The sequence below is a fragment of the Alosa pseudoharengus genome, unplaced genomic scaffold, assembly GCF_046254945.1.
Source record: "Alosa pseudoharengus isolate Yale_2024_CS ecotype anadromous, Long Island Sound unplaced genomic scaffold, YU_APseudo_1.1 YU_APseudo_1.1_scf_15, whole genome shotgun sequence".
Taxonomy (NCBI): Eukaryota; Metazoa; Chordata; class Actinopteri; order Clupeiformes; family Clupeidae; genus Alosa; species Alosa pseudoharengus.
The window spans coordinates 39,054,492-39,074,830 of record NW_027468620.1 but is presented as its reverse complement, the minus strand read 5'-3'; the positions used below and the strand labels follow the sequence as shown (position 1 = coordinate 39,074,830).

General features: G+C 43.3%; 1 protein-coding gene across 2 annotated transcripts in view; it reads left to right on the top strand.

The window, feature by feature from the left end:
- Nucleotides 1-20,339, top strand: part of adka (adenosine kinase a) — a 168,974-nt gene that overhangs the window by 88,746 nt on the left and 59,889 nt on the right. The gene's annotated exons all lie outside the window — the stretch shown is intronic.

The following is a 20,339-nucleotide window of genomic DNA, read 5'->3' as shown; positions in this document are numbered from 1 at the left end:
ATGAAAAGCCGTAGGGCCTAAAACACCGATGGATGAGTAGGCTACACACACACACACACTAAAACACCGATGGATGAGTAGGCTACACACACACACACACACACACTAAAACAGTGATGGATGAGTAGGCTACTTCAAAGTCAAAGTCAAAGTCTGCTTTATTGTCAATTTCTTCACATGTCAAGACATACAAAGAGATCGAAATTACGTTTCCCACTATCCCACGGTGGAGACGAGACATATTTTACCAATTAGGTCCACAGACAAACATAACATTCAAGTAAACAATATAAAAAGTAAAAATAAGAAGGCACATACAATGAAGAAAATAAGAGCAGCAGAATTTGAGTTGAAATTGTGAAATACTTCATGCAGACTCTGAACTGATCTATAAACAAATGGAGAAACTAAATTGGCATTATTTCTGCTGTATTAGGCTACAGTGTGTAATGCTGTATTAGGCTACAGTGTGTAATGCTGTATTAGGCTACAGTGTGTAATGCTGTATTAGGCTACAGTGTGTAATGCTGTATTGGGCTACAGTGTGTAATGCTGTATTGGGCTACAGTGTGTAATGCTGTATTAGGCTACAGTGTGTAATGCTGTATTAGGCTACAGTGTGTAATGCTGTGTTAGGCTACAGTGTGTAATGCTGTATTGGGCTACAGTGTGTAATGCTGTTACATTTTTGGTTGCTGGTGTGCCGCAGGATTTTTTAATGTAACAAAATGTACCATGGCTCAAAAAAGGTTAAAAAACACTGGTCTTCACATGCATGGCTGTGAGTACACACACACACACACACACATACCAGGGTGTCCGCAGGGTTGTAAAAAGTATTAAAAGGTAGTAAATGAAATAAGCCAAATTTAAGGCCATTTAAAAGTATTAAAAAGTAATAAACGTCATCTGATGAGGTATTAAATTTTCGAACCACTAACTATGAGGTTTTCCATTTGTGTTAAGTGCAGGCCTATCTCCTAAAATTTGTGTGAATTAATTTATATTATATTAATTATATGTGCGAGTAGGACCAGAACGATATGTCAGTGTGCGTTCGCGGTAAAAACTTTTAGCGACCCCTCAAACTCTATGCTCAAACTGGATATACGGCTGGCTTACTGCCAAACTTGTTGCCAAAAGTTTGCTACCATTGATGAATTCATGGGAAAATGTAATTTTTCGGACATGTGGTTAGAGGACTCGAGATTCAAAGACTGGCTTAGGCTAGTTGGCAACAGCCAAGAGGCTTATTGCCACGTCTGTAAAAAGACAATAAATTTCACCTGGATGGGAGTGAATGCCGTCAGGTCACATATGGAGTCTACTAGCCAGCAAACAAGAATGTGTGGACGTAGTCAGAGGTGGAAGAGTCGACTGCCTGGCTCAGTGGCTCATCGGCCACGTAGGGCTACTGTCTCTCCACATAAATATGCGTCATTGAAGCTATCAGTATGTCTACGCTACTATCGGTCATTGTCATCCAAAAAAGTAATAATTTGCGCCATCGCGTTTTCAATGACAGGCTGTAAGAGCAGCAGACATAGCCTAAACTAGGCCTACATACAGTATCACAATAACCCATTTTCAAATTAAAAGTCCCCATAAAGGCAGAAGGCCTTTTCATTCAAACAAATATATAATTAAATGAAAGGGGAAAAAACAAGAATATAACATGTAAACATATGCACATGTTATAAGGGGTTATTTGCCATGAGCTACCCCTGCCTTGACTACAGAATAGAGGTTAAATATAGGCCTGACAGTGTTGCTTTGTTTAGGCTATAAGATTTAAAATTTTCTTCCCTCAGTAAATGTCATGTTAAGGTTAGTTTAACAGGTGTTACCTTTACATTATTCAAAGCTTGCTCAGGAGCTATAGGCTTACTCCCTTGATGTAGTATGTGATGAGATCAAAGTCCCAATAGACTTGCTTAAAATTAGTTGAATATTACAACCTGTGTAGGTTTTTATAGGCTGTATTGTAATATGGTATCAATATATTATAATATAATATATTTTAAGTCAATTTGTCAATTAGTTTCCACAAAATTCCCCAGAAGTCGCCATTTAAGGGGTTATTTTTCAAAATTTTCGTCACGGGGAGCATGCAGGCCCAAAAGTATTATTATTATTAATAATTAGTATTTTTGTAAAATGTGACCACCTATATTTGAATGTGATACCTTGACTGGCAAATTATATGAGACAGCAAGGGTGTGTGTACTGCGTATGGTCATGGGCCTATTTGGAAGAAAGTCCAGTAAACCTTTTCTGATTTTCATTTGTCATTTTGTCTTGATTGAGATAGAATGACAGTGAAAGAACGTGTAGTGCTGGAGAAGTGGTGTGTGCTCTTCCTACACATAACAATGAAATCACTTTTTATCTTGGGTTAGGATTAAATAACAAATAATTGTGTATAGGCCAGTGTTTTTTATTGAAGCAAAAAAGGAACAAAGTATCCAGTAACTGTAATAATAGATACTTGATTTGAATTGTAAGCATTGCTACACTTTCTTACTCAGAAAGTTAAGTAACAAAATGACAGTAATCCTTTACTTTATAATTAGTTACCCCCAACACTGAATTTCGAAAGGTTGCCGCTAGTTGCAGCTCGAAGTCGTGTTGGTATTAAAAAAATATTGTGAAGGTATTAAAAAAGGTATTAAAAGGTATTAAATTCAAGTTAAGAATTTCTGTATATACCCTGACATACACACACACACACACACACACACATACACACACACACACACACACACACACACACACACACACACACACACACATACACACACACAGACACACCCACACATACACACACACACAAACACACACATGCACACACACACACTGCTTATGCTGGCATCGGTGCTTCCAAAAAATGGCCATCGTCAGTGTTTTTTTATTGTAAAATCGAAAGGTATCGCAAGTATCAGTTCTCCTGACATCCCTGCCACACACACACACACACACACCAGCTGACTTCAGAGGACTTCATATCTCTCTCTCTCTCTCTCTCTCTCTCTCTCTCACTCACACACACACACACACACACATACACACACACTCATAGCTCAATACTCTGTGTACTCACTGGTTTTACTATTGATCTCTCTCTATGTTTCCTTCCTCCTCCAAAGCATTGATTTGTGTGTGTGCAGGGTTTCCCGCAGGAAATGTGTTAGTCAAGGTGGTAGGTCGTAGGTCCCGGGGGGGTGGGTGGGGGGGTCTGGCCTGGTGTATCGGTTGCCATCCGAGCGGGGGGGTGGGGGGGGGGATAGGGGGTTCTTGTATCGGTTGCCGTCGGTGGGGGGGTGTGGGTGGTGCGTGTTGGCGTCTTGTTTGTGCGATACACTCTGTATATTTAACAATTACAGTGGGCATCGCTTTCAAATGGCCACTTCAGTCGCGCATTACGAGGCGTGAAGCTGCGTGAAGCTTTAGTACCACTTTCAGCCACTGTGCGTCGCTCTGCCACTGTACATCGCTCTGTCAGTAGCCTGACTGCCGCCCCTTCTGAAAAAGCAGGAGGCTACCAAACATAATTGTTACCGAGAGGAATCCCAGCCTATGAATTCAATAACAAAATAAATCATGCATAATTAAACATTACCTCGATTAAGGCTACTTGGGTATGGCTTAAGGCTTGACTACACGGTGGTAGCGAAAATCGAAATCTGCTATGTTATTGTCAGTGTTGGGGGCAATGCAACTACGCAAATCAAAACAGTGTCTTAATTTGCCCTAATTCTTGACTGTAATGTAGTCAATTGACTGCTTGACATGTCATTTTTATTTTTCTGTACAGTAAACAAATACACCTGCTTTATGCCGCAGAATTACATTCATATTTGGCTGACTGCAGACGCGCCACTTCCCTCCCGATATTCCAAGATTAAGATAGCCTATACAAAAAGCATACTATCATAAAAATTCGTTAAAACGAATAGCTATTTGCAATTTGACAAAGCACTGGTCCTCATTTTGCGAATGCGAGGACATTATGAGCCTGTTGCATAGTTAGATGTCCGGTTCACGCATGTTTGAAAACCACTGGCTCGTAATCACAATAATTTAACACACGACAGTTGGATAGCCTACTTCATCATGTCCCCATGCCTACATTTTTGTGAGTAGCATAGAGATCGTTAAAAACAATAAAGTAGCCTATGTCTCTCCGTTTGGGACATCGACATTTGGGACTTATATTTTTAATAGGGTAGACTACCGTCGGAGATGCTGACTGGCAAAGGCCTCGGGATAACACGTTATCTCCACTATCATCAGTCATGCCCCTTGATCAAAGTGGGGAATTAAATAAAAGTTTGAGAACCACTGGCTTAACAAGTTACCTGCAGTCCAGAGCAATATTCTGATGATCGGCGATGATATCGGCAAATGTTTGTTTTCCAAAGTAAGAATTTCACTTGACCATGCACCTTCGACAATGAATAGCTCATTACACTTGTTACTGTTAAACGTAGGCCTAACTGGTATCATTACAAACATTATTCTGTGTCCTAAATCTGGCATATTTTATGGCATTGTGTCATGTAAATTTGTTGCAAAATCTAGAGAAATGTGTGAGGTGGTCAGCGGGGGACAATTGAGACACACATTGGATTGTGTTATTACTTGAACATTCCACACATATCCACAGCTGTGGTAGGCCTATCAGGGGCAGGAGGATTACTGTTAGCGCAGGCTTTATATAAAATTCTTCAAGAGAAGGCCTCGAATGCAGGCTTGCCCTGTGGTTTGCGCAGCCTACAGTAGGCTAAATAACAGACCCGCCACAATGTGCGGTATGATGCTTTTTTACGAGCAAGATGTTTTTGGTGCCCTACGCACACAGCATGTTCTTAAATAACAATGATCATCAGTAATATTCGACCATTAATTTGTGTAAATGGGCAAGCGTGACCACCTTGATTGGCTGATGATTGTAACGCGGGCATGATTCCAAACACCTCCCTTACGATAATGAGTGACAGGTGACAGGTCTCAGAATGCGTGCGCTACACAAGGACGGAAGATGATGAATAACTGGGGCCGTAGGCTATTCACAAAGGTTTTTATCTTACCACTAGGAGTAGGCTACTCCTAAATCGCACTAAAAGATTTTAGCTTGGAGTTTTCTCTTAAAAGTTATTCACAAAGCCTTTCAGACAACTCCTAAACTAGGAGTGAGTCTTTGTTGCTATAGATGACGTCATTACTCATGCACGAGCTTGACTGAAGTGACCACCTTGATTGGCTGACGATTGTAACGCGGGAATGATTCCAAACACCTCTCTTCTGATGATGAGTGACAGGTGACAGGTCGGAGAATGCGTGCGCTACACAAGTAGTGAGAAGGACGGAAGATGATTAATAACTGAATAAAAAGGCCTAAATGAATAAAGAGTAAGGCAAAACAAATAGCCTAGTAGCCTAATGAAACATAGGCCTATGGATTGATGCAGTACCTTTGCAACATTATTAAATTAATCTGTCACCATATGCCTAGGCTACGTTTGCAAAGAGAACATTTTAATTTGATTCACAATGAAATGTTACATTTAATTTACATGTTAACAATAAGTAGTTTTGGTTGTTGTTGGTGGCGTTATTGCATTCCTTTTATGAATGCAAAATTGTTCCCTCGCGATTGGAAGCTCCTGTTGCCGCATAGCGCATTTCAAAACATCGCAGCGTAAAATGCCACAAAAAGCTGTTTATGAATAGGTCTTAGTGAGTTAGGAGTCCTCTCGACTTCTTTTAAGCTCCCCCAGACTTTTAAGTGCTAGTGTCTAAAATGCTTCGTGAATTACTTTTTGTGAAAAAAATTAGGAGTCCTAAAGTTAGGAGTGACACGCCCATTATTTTTAGGAGTTGCTCCTAAATTCGCCAGTTAGGAGCTACTTTTAGCCTTAAAATTCTTTGTGAATACGGCCCCTGAATAAAAAGGCCTAGCCTAAATTAATCAAGAATAAGGCAAAACAAATAGCCTAGTAGCCTAATGAAACATACGGATTGATGTAGTATCTTTGTAACATTATTAAATTATTCTGTTACTATGCATACATTTGCAAAAGAGAACATTTTAATTTGATGCACAATAATGTTACATTTAATTTACATTTTGACAATGATTAGCCTAGTTTTGGTTGTTGTTGGTGGCGTTATTGCATGTTAGTTATGCCTACAATGCAAAATTGCTTCATCGCTATTGAAAGCTGCATAGGATTTCAAAACACGGCAAAATGCTGCAGGTTTGTGAATAGGTCTGTGAGTTCTTTTAAGCTGTCAGAGGTGGGAAGGTGTGATTTGTTGGGGGGCAGGGCCGGATTAACTGGTCACAAATGTCTGATGGCCCCCCTTCCCCCCCAGCCAACGTGAATCGGGAGGTCAGTTAATAGGCTGAAGATTTTTCCTGCCATCTAAGGCAGCGGTCCCCAACCACCGGGCCGCGGCCCGTACATTCCTAACCGGCCGTAGCCTACGACATGAGTTTAAAAAAAATGCATGCAAACTAAACTCAATTTAATTCGCAATAATGTGACGTTTTTACATGGCATAGGCCTATATGCAGTTGTTTGATTGCACGCATGTTTGCATTTTGCAAGGTCTATTTTCTTACGTCTGTCCCGCCTTCAACACTTTACATATTGCCTTCAGCGCTGCGCAGCCTCAGGTCAGCTCACTTCACTTGATCAGTTCTTGGCGAAAGGTAGTGTCACACGAAGTTAGCTAAACTGCTAGAATGAGCAACAAAAAACAAGCATCTTTAGCAGACACTGGCCAGGGTGTTTAAGTTGCGAGAGCCGCTGCAGAGATTTCTTACAGAAAAAAAGTCACCGTTAGCTGCACATTTTAGTGATGAGGACTGGGTGTCAAAACTCGCTTACCTATGTGGCATATTCGGGTTGCTTAATGACCTCAACCTGTCACTCCAGGGGAGAATGACGACTGTCTTTAAAATGGCAGATAAAGTCAAGCTTGATTTGTGGGGACGAATGGGGACGGGGTGTATTTGATATGTTCCAAACAGTAGTGGGGTTTTTGGGAGAGACTGAGACAGGGCCCTTTCTCTTGCAGCTGGTGCGCGATTACCTTGTTGCGCTTTCAAATGAGTTTGAGCGTTAGGCTACTTCCCATCCTCCAAAGATCCACGGCAAACCAATGAGTGGGTCCGCAACCCATTTGTCAATATCCCGAATAGTCCTAACATGTCAGCGCAGGAGGAAGAGCAGTTGATCGAAATTGCAAATGACGGTGGTCATAAGAGTGTGTATGAGGAAACCTCTCTGGCGGGTTTTTGGATCAAAACCAAAGCAGAATATCCCGAGATAGCCGTAAAAGCGCTGAAAACATTGCTACCATTTCCCACCACGTATCTATGCGAGGCCGGTTTTTCTGCAATGACTGCAACTAAAACCAAATTGCGCAATCGACTGGACATTTCAAACACACTGAGGGTGTCACTGTCTTGTTGCAGGGAAACAAGCACAGGGCTCCCACTGATTATATTCGTAATGCACGTTTAGTTCCCATGTTTTGTTCCCATATGTTGTTAAGCATGTTCACACTTGATAGATGTAGCTTCAAGTTGTTCAATTTTCATAGTTCATATTGTTCCATTTTCACTTCTTCAAGTTCACGTTTTTCACGTTTTTAAGAGTTCGTTACCTTCACTGTTCATACATAACTGGAGCTAGTTCTTTTCAAGTAATGCATGCACAACACATATGGAACATGGAACCCCCGAACCCCCAATCCCCCCCCCCACGGTCCGTGAAAAAAAAAAAGGGAATCAAACTGGTCCATGGTAAGTAAAAGGTTGGGGACCCCTGATCTAAGGCACGAGCGCATCTGTGAGGCCAAGTAGCTCGTTTGTTTACAACTAACATTCCATTTAATTAAACTGCTTTATAGGCTATGCCGAAATAGTTTTCAACATTTTGAATATTAGTGTCGGGTGAATTGAAATGTTCTCAAAGTAGCCTTATGGCTGAAAGCTGCTTGGGATCCCCCCCGTCAAGCAATATAACCATACAAATGCGCTTCCTGCACTCATTTAAAAGGAGTAATTTTGGCTTTGTCAGAACTGAAGAGCTGTGGACGGCACGGCACAGTATGCCCAATGAAAATAAATTAACGCAACGCAATGCACTGCAACCTACAGCAACAATCACATAGTGAAATTTGCTGACGACACAACTCTGGTGGGTCTCATCACCAAGGGCGACGAGACTCAATACAGGTTGGAGGTCGACCATCTGACCACTTGGTGCAGGGACAACAACCTCCTGCTGAACGTCAGCAAGACCAAAGAGATTGTTGTTGACTTCCGGAGAGGTCACACCCAACACCTGCCACTGACCATCGACGGTGCTGTGGTGGAGAGAGCGAGCAGCACCAAATTCCTGGGGGTGCACATCAGTGAAGACCTCTCCTGGACCACCAACACTGCATCACTGGCGAAGAGAGCCCAGCGCCGCCTGTACTTCCTGCGGAAACTCAGGCGAGCAAGTGCTCCACCAGCCATCATGACCACGTTCTACCGAGGCACCATTGAGAGCATCCTCTCCAGCTGTATCGCTGTGTGGGGCGGAAGCTGCACTGAATACAACAGGAAAGCCCTGAAGCGCATAGTGAACACAGCTGGAAGGATTATTGGTGCTTCACTCCCCTCCCTGAAGGACATTTACACCACCCACCTCACCCGCAAGGCGACCAAAATTGTGAGTGATGCAAGTCACCCCGCTCACAATCTGTTTGATCTACTGCCCTCTGGGAAGAGGTACAGAAGCCTGCGCTCCCGCACCACCAGACTCACCAACAGCTTCATACACCAAGCTGTTAGGATGCTGAACTCTCTCCCCCCTCTCCCCCCTCCACCCTCAGCTACATAACATCCTGGACATTGGACCTACAATGGCCGCCTTGCACTACTCCACTTGCACACTTGTACACTTTGCAACTTGTTGTTGTTGTCCTGGAAACACAACACTTCTGCTGCTCTTACATAACTTGCACCACTATGCCACTTTCTTACTTAGGTCAAACAGAACTACCTCAGCCTTTTATTGGCCTGACTTTGCACTACTTTTTTATTGACTGTCTATGCACAATTTCAACCATTTTTTGCTGCTCTTATTTCTTCATTGTATGTGCCCTCTTATTTACTTATTTTTTGTTATTTACTTATTTTTTGTTTACTTGAATGTTATGTTTGTCTGTGTACTTAAATTGGTAAAATATGTCTTGTCTTCACCGTGGGATAGTGAGAAACGTAATTTCGATCTCTTTGTATGTCTGGAGCATGTGAAGAAATTGACAATAAAGCTGACTTTGACTTTGACTTTGACAATGCAACACAACACAGACACCACTTCTCTCGCGTCAGTCACTCACTGACATGAACGAAACACAGAACCCGCTTCTCTCACGGCAGTCACTGACAGTAGCCTAGAATAAATGCATGGGGAAAAACACTTCCCCATGACAAAGACATCGTAAAACACTGAAAGTTAATATTTTGTCACTAGCAACATATCGGAACTCCCACTATTACCGTCGGTCCCCGAGCTCCAGTGGAATTTTAATTTCACGACAAGAATTCTCGGTCTAACCGTCCATCAGGGGCGCAACTACCCATTTTTGAGGGGTATGCAACAACAATATTGGCGCTCCCCCCCCCCCAAAAAAAAAAAAAAAAAAAAACACAAACTAAAGCAAAACAAAAGACCAATAATTTACACTATTACTGTGTATTAGTGTCTATTGAATATGTTTTTAAAGAAATGCTGCCAATTTGATGTTTAACTTGATGTTATTGATAAGTATTGATAAATGGTGCATTGCCACTTTAAGAGAGTCTAAACGGTTCTCATAACGTCCTTTTGCCAGCTAATGCTCACAATGGATAAGGCTGATAGGCACTCTAGCCTTGTTTGTTTGCATTGATAGGATATGGAAAAATGTAATGAGTTACTGCTAGCATGACATTTCTGTTTGCAGTTGGCCATTAAAAGTGCAGTATGAGCATGGTAGCCACCTAGCTATCTGAATGGAATAGGCTATGTTTCAATCGGCATTATGCTTAACAAACGCTAGTTAGTCTGTTAACATTCATATTTGCAAGCCTCCAAGTACAGACGTCATCACTTTAAATCCTACCTGTTGCCTTTCACCGTCCACTTATTTAACTGCTGTTGCATCCCTTGACATGCCATCTCCTTTTCCCTCTTTCTTTTTCTATTTTTAGTCGTCAACAGCTTTTTTTTGCTGTATCCATCTTTTTCCAGACGGCAACTCACTCCTCGTAGCCCTATCTGCTTGCCCAGCGCTCACGGGGCCCCCACTCCCTCTTCTATGTCAAAATTCTATAATGGAATCTTATGAGATAGGGCGCCTACTCTAGCCTGTTAGTCCTCTAAAATGTTATAGAACATTGAGAAAAAGTTGAAATGATTTAGAAACGGACAGCAGTAGCTACATATAGAAAATACCAAATATATATTTTTTTTTTACCATCGCTTTGGCGCCCCCATGGAGCTGCGCCCCTATGCGCCGCATATAGCACATACCCACTTTTTGCGCCACTGCCGTCCATGTGCCGTTAAGAACCAAACCAGATTTTGTTCAAATCTACACACCTATGGCTACTGAAAAATGTAAGGTTAATTTAGCAAATGTTATTTTGAAGTGTTAAAAAACATCGTTGTTTTAGAATTTCTGAACAAAAGTGGTGATAATTGGGGGTGTTACGATACATCTGTCCTTTGTCAAATGTGTTATGTTCCAAGTAGCCTATGCGTAATTCTGCTGCATAAAGTTGTATGTTTATGACATTCAAGCAAGGAAAACGATGATTTGAAGACATCTGTTTCGTTGGAAGGGCAAGGGGTAGCAACAGGGCAACACAGAGACAGGCCCGATGGCAGGGCTGTTATGAGAGTATTAAAATCTGATAGCCTATTCTACGGCAAGACAGCGGGGGAAAGTTAAAATACGTGATAAACATGGAAAAAGTTGGCATGCATTGTTTCGGTCCCCATGCACAGGGATTATTTGTCATATTATTAATCACATATGATTATTTGTGAAATTGTGCAAACAGGCGCAACACATTTGAAAAGGAAGGACTGGTAGCATGCAAGCTCACGAAAGATTGATTTAAGAGTTATCACAGTGTGTGGCTGTGGCGCAAAGCAGCGCGGGCGGAAGACATGCGACAATTGGCAAGGGGAAGGTCATGTCTTTTTTAACAATTCTGTTGGAGGGTCAGAATTTTCTAGCAGGCAAGGGAGGGTCATGCAACTTTTGACTGAAGCACTCAAAATTCCTTCGGTGGCCCCTTCAATAAATAACGAACAGTCCCTAGATTGCTGCTGGGCTATATGTCTTGGTTCATGTCCGTTCACAACTCATTGCCGTCAAACGTGTAGCCTATCTCCCGGTTGCATCCATTACAAACAAACATGCAATGTGAACGTCTGGGATTGGGAAGAGCCCTAGCACGAAGTCAAACCTTTAAATGAAAAACACTCTTTAATAATCAAAAAAATAAACCGCTAATGAAGTAAACTTGTGACCTTAAAACATCGTTTATCGCCTGTAACTCCGTGATAACAGGACGTAACAGGAAGGTATTTGGCTGAGCAACGGAGGTTAATATGCTCTATATTTTGTCCAAATGATGTCTGTCTATCATCGTTGCACTCGGAGAAAACCAGAATGTTTAATTTGTCCTGCGTTTCTTCTACGGCTGCAAACGGGATTCACTCGCAGTTAACCAAATATTTCTTTATTAGGGCAGGGCAGGCATATTTCTGGCTATTAAATTATTTCTAAACCCGTCTGCTAAAGTCTGTAGTGAAGTCTGTGTAGGGTTTTCCAGGCTCCATTTCTTTTTACGAGACACCCTGCTCACTTGAGCCATCTACCGGTTGTTTGGGTTGTTGCAGCGTCTCACTGGGAAAATACAAATTAAAGTCGCGTGATACCGCGTGATCCCACGCGCGGACCGCGAGTGAAGCTGGCCAAGTCGAAGCACTGCCCACTGTATTTATTAAACACTACATTATAAATAAATAACCAGCTTCTCAAAATAACAGTTAAGAAAGAACAAAGTAACAACACCAAACAAACTATACAACAGTATACAAATATTTCAAAATATTTGTGTAATTTGTGCAATTTTAACAAAGACTATTACAAACTATAGAACAAGTGCAAAAGAAAGTGCAAAACAACAAAATGTGCAAATGTGATCAGCCACTACTTATGGCAGAGGTGACAACTAGCATCGTTACAAGCCATCCTCCTTGGCTTTAAAAAGATAATTTCAAGGGCCCTTTGGTAATTGTACTGTTTTACTATTGGACCATTAATGCTTATCTTCATGGAGGCTGTCAGACTGTTGACCTGCAGCCTGTTCCGCAAGTCTGTCCTGATCTATACACTGAGAGTGAATGAAGTGTTTTTTTTTTGTTTTTTTGACGACGTAGTTAAGGCGGCAGGCTTGTTTTGCCAAGGCGGTGTGTGTGTGTGTGTGTGCACATTATTGTGTGTGTCCTTGCCATTGTGGAGCATGTGTTTTCTTGGACATGCTTAGTTGCTGTTTGCTCATTTGATTGAGGCATCATTATTTGACACTCTCTCTCTCTTCTCTCTGTAATTGTAATTATAATTATACGCGCGCACACACACACACACACACACATAGATAGACACGCTTGCACGCACACACGCATTGTCATGTGACCTAAACTAATCTGGCACCAAAAGGCACCCGCTCAGGACAGAGGAATTCTGGGTAATGGCCCGCAGGCATTCAAGAGAAAACAGCAGGAGTGAGTTAGTGTGTACCGACACACACACACACACACACACACACACACTCACACTCACACCACACACACACACACACACACACACACACACACACACACACACACACACACACACTCACACCACACACACACACACACTCACACCACACACACACTCACACCACACACACACACCACACACACACACACACACACACCCCCCACACACACACACACACACTGTCTCACTCACACCACACACACACACACCCCACACACACTCTCACACCACACACACACCCCCCCCCCACACACACACACACACACACTCTCTCACTCACACCACACACACACACACCCCACACACACTCTCACACCACACACACACACACACACCACACACACTCACACCAAACTCACACTCACCACACACACACACACACTCACACCACACACACACACACACACACACACCACACACAGACACACACACTCACACCACACACACACACACTCACACCACACTCACACTCACCACACACACACACTCACACCACACACACACACACACACACACACCCCACACACACACACACACACACACACACACACACCCCACACACACACACACACTCACACCACACACACACACACACACACACACACACACACACACACACACACACACTCACACCACACACACACACTCACACACACACACACACACACACACACACACACTCACACCACACACACAGCAGATTGTGTGATCCCATGTGTGGATGGTGCTTAGTTCTTTAGATAATGGATGCTGAGAGATGGAGAGAGAGAGGGATAGAGAGGGAGAGAAAGAGGGATAGAGAGAGAGGGATGTAGAGGAAGAGAAAGAGGGATAGAGAGAGAGAAAGAGAGAGGGATGTAGAGAGAGAGAGGGATAGTGAGAGATTGAGGGGGAGGGTAGAGGGAGAGAGAGAGAGAGGGATAGAGAGACAGAGGGATGTAGACATGAAAGATAGTATACACACACAAACACACACACACACAAACACACACACACACAAACACATACACACACACACAATCAGGACACCTCACGACGACATATGTATGTTCCTAGTGACAAAATATTAACTTTCAGTGTTTTACAATGTCTTTGTCATGAGGAAGTGTTTTTCCCCATGCATTTATTCTAGGCTACTGTCAGTGACTGACGCGAGAGAAGCGGGGTCTGTGTTGTGTTGCGCTGCGTTAATTTATTTTCATTGGGCATGCCGTGCCGTGCCGTCCACAGCTCTTCAGTTCCGACAAACCCGAAATTACTCCTTTTGAAACAATGAGTGCCGCACGTTTGTATGGTTATATTACTTGATGGGGGGAGGGGGTCCCAAGCAGCTTTCAGCCATAATTGAGAAAATTTCCTAATTCACCCGACACTAATATTCAAAATGTTGAAAACTTTTTCGGCATAGCCTATAAGCAGTTTAATTAAATGTAATGTTAGTTGTAAACAAACGGGCTACTTGGTGAGGCTTGGCCTCACAGATGCGCTTGTGCCTTAGATGGCAAGTGTCACAGTACCGAGCGGAGTTACCTTCAATCAAAGTGGGTGTGGCCAAGGACGCAGAGGCAGTGATTGAGAATGGACCAAAAATTTAATGACGTGGCTTGCAAACAATACAAGCAGAGGGGTCCATAGGACAATTACTGAACTAATAAAGAAAAACAACTAACAATAGCTCTTCAAAAATTCCAATAGAGTTTACAGGTGACTATTTTCAAGTTACAGGGTCGTAACACTCACGTTGCATATCACCAACAACATCAAGACTCACATCAAATGAAACAGAGGGGTACATATACCTGGCAACCAGCACCATTCACATAGACAGGGAAACAATACACAATCAATTACTACAGGAAGACAAGACAGATCCTGAATCACAAGCATACAGATGTGACCTATGCCCTAGCAGTTATATCAAAAGAAATTGCTAAATAGTACACCCTATTGCTGGTGTTAAGAATAAAGATCGCGGCGGTTTGATCAGGACCGTCGCGAACGTCCCCCACAGCAATAAACAGAATGGCACGGCTCAATGCCGCCCGGAACCAATAAATCGTCTGTAGTGTCTCGTCGGCCCCCTTTGCCACCGGACATTCAGAGCCAGAACAAGACAACACAACAGTCGGTAGGGGAGAGCCGGGACGAATGAAACAATCCAGTTTTCTCCGAGTGTAATGATGATAGACCGACGTCCTTCGGTCAAAACATAGAGCATGTTAACCTCCTTCTATCAGCCAAATATCTTCCTGCTATGTCATTTTATCACGGAGTTACTGGCGATAAACGAGTTTTGATGCGCAAAAGTAAACTTCATTAGCGGTTACATTTTTTTCGATTATCAATGAGTGTTTTTCATTTAAAGGTTTGACTTAGTGTTCTCCACAATCCCAGACTTTCATATCACATGCTTGTTTACATGGAAAGCAAAACAAGCTATAGTGACATGTCCAGGCTGTAACTCCATGTATTTTAATTAAATGCACAAAAAGCTGTGTTTAAACAATCATTTATGGAGGTAAGACATAGAAAAACAGTTTTAGGAAGATTAAAATACATTTGGGCCCACCAGGTAGGGGGTTGAGTTTTCCCATGTTATCCTATGGAGACTGACGGCCGGTGGGTCGTTAAGCCTACTTATTTGGATGTGCATTGGCCTAACCCACGTAAAAACCTAGTGAAACGACATGTTCAACAATATAAACATTATATAAATGGGAAAGCTTACCGTTCTAGCTATAAACATGGCAGAATCATCCACAGGACATGATATTTCAAACACCGCTTCAGACACGCTTCATGAGGATGGCAATGAGTTGTTAACAGACATGCACAAAGACGTATAGCCCTGCAACAATCTATCTAAAATAAAACCTTTTGGGAGTACCATTCATGATATGTAGTAAAATTTCGAAGTTGTTGGACGTTTATATGGCTTAAACTGTATGTTTCATTCGTCCCCTTATGTTGTTTCAACTTTCCCGACCAGGAGGTACGAATGAAACATTACGCACGTCCCACTTTTGTTGTAATAATTCCTGAACGGTTTTGTTCAAAGCTAATAAATGCATTTGTATTTGACAGAGGACAGATGTAGGTTACTAGGGACCAAATATTAGCTTTTAGTGTGGTACGATCGCTTTGTAAATTACGTTTAATTAAAAAGTGTTTCAACTGTCCCGGCTCTCCCCTAACTTTTATGTCTGCATAGCATTCATGTTTTACTCAAGCTTACGCGTCTAACTTAAGTTAACAATAAATGTGCAAACATAGCAGATAGTTGTCTTGTGTCATACATTACATGAAACATTACCACATTATGGGAAATAGTGTTAGGTGAGTGCGAACGTCCAAAGTGCTAGGCACGTAGCTATGGCCCGAAGTTATACTCTTGCGCAACAGCATGTTGCCGTCGCCACACCGACGCAGTTCATTCTGTCCATAGATCGGTACAAAGTTATGCTCTCCCAACGCTGCCATCCATAAGGTAACAGTCCATAATGTGATGTAAAAGTCATTTAGTGAACGTTAATGTTGTGTATGCATGTGTGGGTACATAACCACTGATATGGAGGGAAGATGCGTCCTGTGCGGTCATGTCTTGACCGTCACAGCAAGAAAAATCTTAACAATATAGGCCTATTAACTGACCACCCGATTCATATTGGCTGGGGGGCAGGGGGGGCCATCAGACATTTGTGCCCAGTTAATCCGGCCCTGCCCCCAACAAATTACACCTTCCCACCTCTGTGACAGCTTAAAAGAGGTTGAGAGGACTCCTAACTCACAGACCTATTCACAAACCGGTTTTTGTGGCATTTTTTGTGGCAAATCCTATGCGGCTACAGGAGCTTCCAATCGTGAGGAAGCAATTTTGCATTGTAGGCATAACTAACATGCAATAACGCCACCAACAACAACCAAAACTAGGGTACTCATTGTCAACATGTAAATTAAATGTAACATTATTGTGAATTAAATTAAAATGTTCTCTTGCAAACGTAGGCATAATAACAGATTCATTTAATAATGTTACAAAGATACTACATCAATCTGTATGTTTCATTAGGCTACTAGGCTATTTGTAGAGTAGGTCTGAAAGGTTTTGTGAATAACTTAATAAGAGAAACTCCTAGCTAAAATATTTTATTGCTATTTAGGAGTAGCCTACTCCTCGTAAGATAAAAGGCTTTGTGAATATGGCCCCTGGTGTCTAACCCAATGCATAGTCCATTTACACAAAATAATGGTCGAATATTACTGATGATCATTGCTATTTAAGAACATGCAGTGTGCATAGGGCACCAAAAACATCTTGCTCGTAAAAAAGCATCATACCGCACATTGTGGCGGGTCTGTTATTTAACCTACTTACTGTAGGCTGCTCTAACCATAGGCCTTTATTTTGGGCAAGACTTATTCGAGGCAGGCCTTCTGTTGAAGAATTCTATATAAAGCCTGCGCTAACAGTAATCCTCCTGCCCCCGATACCACAGCTGTGGATAGTGTGGAATGTTCAAGTAATAACACAATTCAATGTGTGTCTCAATTGTCCCCCGCTGACCACCTCACACATTTCTCTAGATTTTGCAACAACCTTACATGACAAAATGCCATAAAATATGCCAGTTTTAGGACATAGTCTAGGTCAATTTTGAAAATAAATTAACCCTGAAGGCAAATCATGTTAATTTTTGGCATACAACATTTTTAGGGGTTTTGAAGGGTGCTGAATTCAAATCTTCTGTATGCCAGGCTCAAAAATGTCCCATAATGCCTCAAAACGGAGAAATCCAATATGGCCGCCGCCGCCAGGTCAAAATCTAATTAATCACTTATCTTTAGGACTGTACAAGGTAAAAACCTGAATGTAATGTGCTTTTATAGGTTTTCACATATAGGGAATTCAATGCCATACTCAGATTTAAGATCAAGACTAGAGAACATGCTTGAAATGAATGTACATGGTTAAAATTGTTGTCTCGGATAACGAATAATTCATGAAAAAAGAGGACCATGAAACAGGTTGATGGCTTTCTGAAGAATTTACTTTAAACATGTTTTTTATTTTTATATTTTTATATTTTAACTATCTATTTATATTATTTATCTGTATTTTAACTATTTATTTAGTATTTGAAGAAAATGCTTGAAACTCTTAAGCTATTACTACTAGATTTGCCTACTATTGAAATATTGTACCTGAGCCTATTGTTTTGATGTCAGTGTGCTATGATGACATGTTTGCCCATCCCACCCCTACCCGTACCCCTACACACCCAAATACCCATATGTAACCCTGAATGAGGCCACACCCTCTACCTATACACTGAGGAGGCACTTTTTAGCAATTATGTCGCTCCTCTCACATGATGCTCAGCAGTAACAGGTAAACTATAACATAATATCACAACAATTTGTTTAGGACCATGTAATACATTTATAATAGCATGTGAATATTGTTATGTGAGGATTATGTATAGGCTAACTGAATAATTAATATATCGTAAGAAACTAAAAAAACGTTAGCTAGTTAGCCTTTGTGAATAGGAAGAAGCTAACTAGAGCCTCGACTCTCTGGGATGTGGGCCCCCTCTTGACAAGATGTTGGCCGCAGCATACAAGGCCCCCGCCACATGAACTGCTCTGAGAGAGCTGAACAGGGGATGAGCCCAGAGCCACAGGTCTGTCGACAGGCTGCAAAGACCTGGAGACCCCAAGCCCCCCTGTCTGTTGATGTAGGCCGCAGTCACCGTGCTGTCGGTCCTCACCATCACATCTTAGCCACGGTAGATAGTGTCGGAGGGCGAGGAGAGCAGCCCTCAGCTCCAGGACATTGATGTGCTGGGATAGCCAAGGGTCTGTCCAGAGACCATTGATGCCCTGACCATCGAGAACGGCGCCCCAGCCTACTGGGGATGCGTCTGTAAATACGACCCAGTCACGAATCTCTGGTTCCATGGCACTCTCCTTCTCGGTGTTGGCGGGATCTCTTCACCAGTATAGGGCCCTGTGAAGCCTGCGGGACACAGTCACCTTGGCCTGGGAGGGCCCTTGGGGGCACAGACAAAGGCTCAACAGGCACCTCTGGACTGGGCGCATGTGAAGGGCCATAAGGCCCAAGAGGCGAAGGCAGAGTTTCCACTCCACCTGGGCGTGCAACGTGAAGCAACTGAGACATTGAGACGGTTGCCCTCCTGGAGTCCAGGACCATGCCCAGGAAGGTGGTGACCTGGGAAGGCTGAAGCCTGCTTTACTTGGGATTGGGGCGCAAGCCCAAGTCCTGAATGTGCTTCAACAGCAAGGCCACGTGTAGGTGGCATTGCACTTCTGAGGTTGCACAGATGAGCCAGTTGTCTAGATAGTTTAATATCCTCAGCCCCCTCTGCCTCCATGCACCTGGTGAAGGTTCGGGGGGCCAGAGAGATTCCAAATGGGGGAACTTGGAACTCGAAGACCTGACCCTCGAACGCAAACCTCAGGAACTGCCAATGCCCTGGCCATGGGTATCTGAAAATAAGCATCCTGTAGGTCGATGGTAGCAAACCAGTCCCCTGCATTGATGGCCTGCCGCACCCTCGGAACTGTGATGAACCTGCACCTCAGAGACCGGTGTACGTTGAGAGCCCTGAGGTCTAAAATAGGACGAAGGTCCTCTGTGTGCTTGGGTACAGGAAAATAACGGGAGAAGAACCCCGCTTGGGGGTCTGAACTCCTCACTTCCCTTATCGCCCTTTTGTCCAGGAGGGTGGACAGCTCTGCACATAAGGTCTGAGCGTGGGTCATGGTGGAGAGCACCCATGGATCTGCTCCAGCCAAGCCTTAATGCATCGAGCTGAGAGGTGAGGCTGGCTGGCTCGGAGATTGTCAGGAACGACAAGGGCGCCTGGAGAGGCCACGGCCACTAGCACGCTGGCCCCCCCGGCCAGCTTGTGGGCAGGTACCCCGCCCCTGGGATGCCTGAAGCCGCTGCATGAGATCAGTCGGCCCCCAAGACGGATGCCCCAAGGTAGGTGTTGGCTGAGGCGTGAATGCTCTAGGGCGCTTAGCGCCCCTGGTACGCCTGCCAAGAGACCCTCTCACCTCTTCTGCACAGGGCCAGCTGTCACGCGCCTGCTGTGGGCCGAACATGGACCCAGGCTCCACCGGCACTCTCAAAAGACGCTCTCTATCTGCCTGCTGGAGCTGAGATTAAGACTGCCAGAGATGGTGTCTAGCTACTTAGAACTGAGGCAAGGAGCGGCCCGATGCCACTGCCTGCTCCTTAGACACTGCAGTGAGGTACACAGAGGCTGACTGGAGCTCTATCAAAAGAGTGGGATCACCGGCACTGCTTTGCAAGAGACCAGAGAGGTGTCGAACATACAGGGACAGAATGGCCGCTGTGTTAGCCAGGCAGGCTTGCATCACTATGGGCCTATGCAGCTTACCCAGCAGAGCCTCCATAGTCC